Here is a 6,296-nt window from a genome sequence, read left to right on the forward strand (position 1 = left end):
ATTGTTGGTTCTAGCCAGACTTCTACTCCATGCTCACACTTAAGAGTGAGATTTGCCTAGTATTACTGTACCAAACAGGGCAGTGTAAAGTTTATGTTCATGAAGTCTTCATGTAGTAGGCTTGAACAGTGGGTCAGTGACCAGTCAGACAGCTTATGTAAATGTATGTACACTGTGATTTTTATTTGATGACTTCTGTGGAGTTGGCCCTGTCTCTTCTGCTGTCTTCTGGTTGACAATGTTTTTTTTTATTTTATTTTCGAGCTGATAACAGTTGCAACATTATACACTGAATAATCAGAAATGTCCTACTTCACATATTTACACTGAGGACTGGGGCAATCAGAAGCAGCATCTCCTGCAGTATGTAAGTGGATAATTTATTTATTTATTTATTTATTTATTTTTCTTTTTAATGTCATGATGAAGTGATGAAGTATTCTATTTTGTTGTTGTTGTTGTTGTTCCATATATCTAATTCAAAGCCTACTTCCATGACCAAAGATGCCTTGTTAAAGCTGGGATAAGCAATATGTTATTCAAGAGGCCTTAGAGAGAAGTCGACTCTCTCTCCTCCTTTGGGCTCTACTTTCAGACTTGAGGAAAAATGTAGTGTCAGGCTGGCCAATTACAGGTCTTTTCAGACCAGATCAGATGAGTAAAATAAAGAAGTATAAAGAATACAAATGGAATAAAGATAGTCGCACACTGGGTTGAACATTCTGTGAAGCCAATCGCATCGGCTTTATTTTCACATATATTAGACATGCTTGTTTGATGGGAGGGATTTAGAAGAGAGGTGTCTATATATGAAATATATATATATATAGATAGATAGATAGATAGATAGATAGATAGATAGATAGATAGATAGATAGATAGATAGATAGATAGATAGATAGATATACATACATATGTACACACATTGGGGTTTTGTTCATTTTTACTGTAGCTTTAAACTGAAAGCTACTGTATTTATAGCACAAGTTTTATACTGGGTTTTGTGCGTCTCTTCAGTTTTTCTGTAAAAATGAATTCATTCCAAATACCAGTGATTTCACAAAGTGCCGTGGTAACAAGCTGCAGCTCATAGTGGGAGACTCGCCCCTCTGTGACCCCTAATGAGCCAGCAGCCTCCCGCCAGAGGAAGCCCGAGCCGCTGCTCTTGTAATGAGCTGCTGTTTTGCTACAGGCCTTTCAGATGAGCCATGGAGCTGTCATTCGCACCGCAGGCCATGAGCAACTCTGGCAGATGATGCAATTCTTTGATGACTTTAAGGACAATGCATGCCTTTGGTGAAGCCTTACTGTTAGAGTTTTAATTCAGCCTTTCAGAAGTGCAATCGCATCTTGTGCTTTTCATATTGTGGATATCATAGTATGAGACAAAGTTGTTCATGCTTTGAAATAATACACTCATATTCATATTTATTGCTCCTTTTATTGAGTTATATTATTCAGGTGATGCAGATGCTGTTTTGATTTGCAGAACAGTTTCAGCCAATTAAAATGTAATTATATAACCTACTGAATACTACAGTTACACAATGACTAAGTCTTTAAAATGTGCAGAAGTTTACAAGAAGACACACAAAAGAAATTGTCCAAACTTCTTACTTTGGTCAGAAAATAGTCCAAAGACATTTAATTTATAATAATAATTTGTGTTTTGTTTTTTTTTTAAATACCAAACCTTCATAACAACAAGCCTTTTGTAGAAGATTTTTACATTTTTGAACAATTTAAAACGTGCTTGATATTCCAATAGATGGCTATGGTTTATTAACCTAATATCAATATTACCGAATTCTGAGCCATGATCTTTTAAATATGGCACAGCCCGAAGCTATGACATCGCATGTCACGGATGTTTATGTGGCGGTTCGATTTCTTTAGATTAAAAAAAAAGATAATAAATAAATAAAAGCCTCCCACAGCGTGTTTTAAGACAGTTAAAGATGTGAACTCCTTCCCTCTGGTGCTGCCTGGTTGCTAGGCTAGATAGAAATTGCACACACGCTCTCCGAGTGTGACTTATTGCATTTTTGATGTTATCAGACACGCAACCCCACATGCTGTGACGCCTGTGCAGCGAGGGAGGCTGTAATGTGCAAAAGTTATGACTTGGTTCGCATCTCGGTGACTTGCTGTGCAGAGCTTGATAAGAACCAGAACAAGCGTGCTGGTACAGTTATCAGTGTACCCACGTGGCCTTACCTTCAGCATCCGTCACCTCAACTGGATATCAAACCAGACAACATCCCACAAACATGACATCTGCACTCACCTCCACACCGGCAGACTCTACCGTGGACCGAAGGCAGGTGTCAGCGGGGGCTCTGCAGAGCCAACGACCTCTTTGTTTTTCTCTTTGTTTCTCTTTCTTATCTTCTGATGGTTAGACTGGCGCGGACACCGGCTCCGATGCGCTTCGTAATCTCCTACGACAGAGCCCAGGGAGGCGGGCAGGCACCGTAAGAAATTTCTCTAACGACCGATGGACATTTGTTTTTTCTCTCACACGCGGTTTGATATTCTCTTTTAGCTCTAGTAAAAGACAAACTTTGCCAATTTCGAAGGTTATTTCTAAGCATAAAACATTGCTGCCACATCCCCAAGGTACCGCTGCGCTCCGGTCTGCTCTCTCCTCAGCTCCTCCCGGCAGCAGGCGGACAGGAGGGCGGTGCGACTGGGTTCGTGCGCTCCAGCGGTGCATGCGTGGCACGAACGCTCCAGGATTCAACCGTTATCACAAGACAGAGTGCATGTGTCCTATTCAAAATGCACCGATTATGAGACATACCTCACAGGCTATAACTCTCGGGTCCAGGGGCGCTGATAACATTTTAGGAGATCCCATCTCTGATCCAACAGAGATGAGCATTTGTCCAACCCCCCTCCTCCTCTGGGAGAAATTTAACAAATAACAGCAATTTGCTTAGAAACCCTCTACATGATGTAGTGTGCGCCAGGTTAGAGAAGAAATCGTTGACTAAACTTAGAGCCATATTGCTCACATTTTTATGTGAAAGAAATCAATTCAGATCTCATTTGATAGTGACCTCTCAGAAATAACCTAAAGACCCTGAGCCCTGGATTGGAAAGCACTATCTTTTGCCATTTTCCATATATTCATATCATTTATGTCTATCTATCTATCTATCTATCTATCTATCTATCTATCTATCTATCTATCTATCTATCTATCTATCTATCTATCTATCTATTCAATAACTGAAATCGCAATACATTAATAAGTGGGAAAAAGGATTCAAACCATCTTTAACTGATTTATGATGACAGCTGTCAAATTGAAAAATAATTTGATTGTGTTTTGAGCCTGTATAGTTTCAGACTTCTGACTATATGTATAAATTGCTCAATATCTAAGCAGAAAATTAATCATCCATAAAATGTGACTTTGATATCAGCGTGAAAGCCCTGACATTAATCAGTAAAGAAATATGCAGCATGAAAATATTAGCCTGTTTATAATCACAAGTATCCATGGTGGGCCTATTAAGTCAAGCTGATTGGAAATTTTCACTGAAAATGACTTTGCACGAAAGAACACAGTCACTCAGAGAAAATGCTGGGTACCAGCTCACGCTCCATTTGAGGTCATTTTTGGGCTAAGCTGTTTATATGCATATTCATATCCTAATCACAAATACCTCAGCACACATAATTGAGCTGAATACTTTGGATATTATTATGGATAGAGAACTTAGTGTGACAGCAAAATAACATTAGGATATCCTGAGCCTATCCCAGCACATAATTGTGAAGGGAGCTTATACCAGATGGGAAACACTGTTTTCATGGCCCAAATGGAAATACTGAGCCTCCTGAATAATACTGGGGTGTAAATGTGCATGAAAATGCCTTCATTATAGCATTTAGTTGTGTATCACTGTTGATGTAAATATTTATTTTGTGGTACACAAAGAAAAACAGCCACTGTTACTTAGTACTATATTCCTAAATCACATCAGCGCTGCAAGTGATACAAAAACGGTGGGAAGTTTAGCTTGATAACAGTACATCTCTTAACATTTGGGCTTTGGCAAAGTTTTCATTCCTTTTCCAGCAGATATAATGTGGAAAATAGGACGTCTTTACTCAAGAAAAGCATTTCAGTGTATTTTGGTACATTTTTAAAAAACATTTTTTAATAAAGTTCACTGATGCAAGCGCTTCTCTTTTTTTGTTTTTGTAAAAATGTATCATTTTCCGATTAAAATAAGGTAGTAAGAAAAATTAGAATTGCCTTCTCTGTGGTTATAATTTCATCCCCCCACATATTATGAGAATATAATATGTTCATATGATATGTGACTGACTGATATTCTTATGGTAACTGTCTGACTCCTAACCAGGAAAGTCACCAAAGACTAGTACTTTTAAACCAGAGACAGGGTGCTGTAGGTCTGTGCAGCTAAACAGACCGTCGGAGAATGCAGAAAGATGTGGTAGAGACTCTTACACTGACGTGAAATAGCCCTTCCCCCTCACAGTTTTGGAGGTTCTTAGAATAATGTAAACAGCCTTCCATGTTTAGTTCTAATACAGGGGCATGCTTGCAGTGTGGCATGGGCACAGGGGATCTGCCTTGTATTTTATGCATTCACACAAGCCTGTTGCTGGTCCTTTACAGCAGCCTCTTACATAATAAATGAGGAACGAACACAGCAGAGGGACTAACACCAACCCCAACAGTGGTCATCAACGACTGCTTCAGTGTATATAACAAATGAACCACAGAAACATTTGAATTATTAATCAATTTTGAAACAAATTAAATGGTTACTGATAGATGATGCGGGTAAGGTAAGGCGATCTCATGAGTCGCATATAATCTTGTGTCACCGAATATTGTATTTTCTTGTATTTCACTTCTGACAGCAGTGTTGAAATATTCTACTGACAGGCAGGACTTCTTAACATGCATGTCCACATATTAGCCCTTAAAAGTGTGAACCATGAAATAATTGCTAAAGAACTCTAAATGTGTAAAGCTTAGTGTTACCTGAACCTTCTGACAAATGCAAAAAAAAAAAAAAATAGCAAAATATAAATTTGGATTTATTTGTATCATTTGTGCTACATCTGGTATCTTTATGCAATTTATTGCTTAAAAGTAAGTGAGTGTGTCAGATATAATGCATTTGGGATTTTAGGTTTGAGTTTTCTGTAAGCATCAGTAGGATGTTCGACTTGCTTTAATGCCACTTTAAGAGTGCTGTGAAATTCATTATTGATAGAAGTGCTTTGTTTTGTTTTCTGATTAATTCACTGAGCAAATCCAAAATATCAATCGCTGGTCCTCTGCTTAAAATACCTGATATATGAGAGGATAGGGACAAAGCTGTGTAAAGATGTAGATTAGATGACTTGTTGGATTGCTTTCCCTCGTAAAGTACAAATGGCTTAAGGATACCGTTTCAGGTTAGGATGCAAAACAGAGTTGACACAGGCGTTCGGCTGTTCTTTTGCGGGGGCTGCAGGGGCTATTTCTGGACATGCTCCTATGATTCATTAGTGGGTGTTTGGAGGTCTGATGTGTCAAGATGTGTCATTCCACTAATTGTCATTCTGACTTATCCTAAGCCCTCTCCAGCCCCTCAGCTCTCAGCAGAGATTATTTCAGCACAAAACTAAGAAGAGAGAGAAGTTTTTATGCACCTCAGGGAAAGAGAATCTGGTTTGGCTCTCTTGAGGTTTAATAGAGCTGGACTACATACACATTTGATACTTTTCTCGACACTGAAATCAGATACTTCTTGTTTCCATGTCCAGGTCAGAGTTTAGTTTAAAGGGAGAAAATACTCAAATTCTTTTATCGCCTGCATTCATAACTTGATTATCAACATAGATGTGACCTGATTTTTTTTTAGTTTCTTTTAAAACACTATGAAGAGCTTATGTTCTTATAAGCTTTACAAAAAGCTCTATAAACTGTTATAAAAAGAGAACAAAACAACCAAACAAATCACACTCCATTTCAAAGGGGTTGCAATGTATGCCAATATAATATATACATGGCTGAGAAGAAAATTTTTGTTAACATCATTTATTGTTTTAAAGCCTCCATCGTAAATATTCTACCAGGACGCGTTGATCACATAACTTCTTGTATGAGAAATGGCTTTGCTCTGATATACCAACTGTAAACAATTTAGCAGCAAGAAATACAAATATCTATCTATCTATCTATCTATCTATCTATCTATCTATCTATCTATCTATCTATCTATCTATCTATCTATCTATCTATCTATCTATCTATCTATCTA

At 37.9% G+C, this 6,296-nt stretch overlaps 1 protein-coding gene across 2 annotated transcripts in view; it reads right to left on the reverse strand.

Annotated features, from left to right (window-relative positions):
* Nucleotides 1-2,647, reverse strand: part of mgat4c (mgat4 family member C) — a 135,692-nt gene extending 133,045 nt beyond the window's left edge. For both annotated transcript variants that reach the window (XM_005731553.1, XM_005731552.1), the window contains exon 1: nucleotides 2,288-2,647. The gene's annotated coding sequence lies outside the window, so the exon portion shown is untranslated. The remainder of the gene's footprint in view (nucleotides 1-2,287) is intronic.
* Nucleotides 2,648-6,296: the final 3,649 nt, after the last annotated feature.

The sequence above is a fragment of the Pundamilia nyererei genome, unplaced genomic scaffold (assembly GCF_000239375.1).
Source record: "Pundamilia nyererei isolate P.nyererei 1_Seehausen unplaced genomic scaffold, PunNye1.0 scaffold00043, whole genome shotgun sequence".
Taxonomy (NCBI): domain Eukaryota; kingdom Metazoa; phylum Chordata; class Actinopteri; order Cichliformes; family Cichlidae; genus Pundamilia; species Pundamilia nyererei.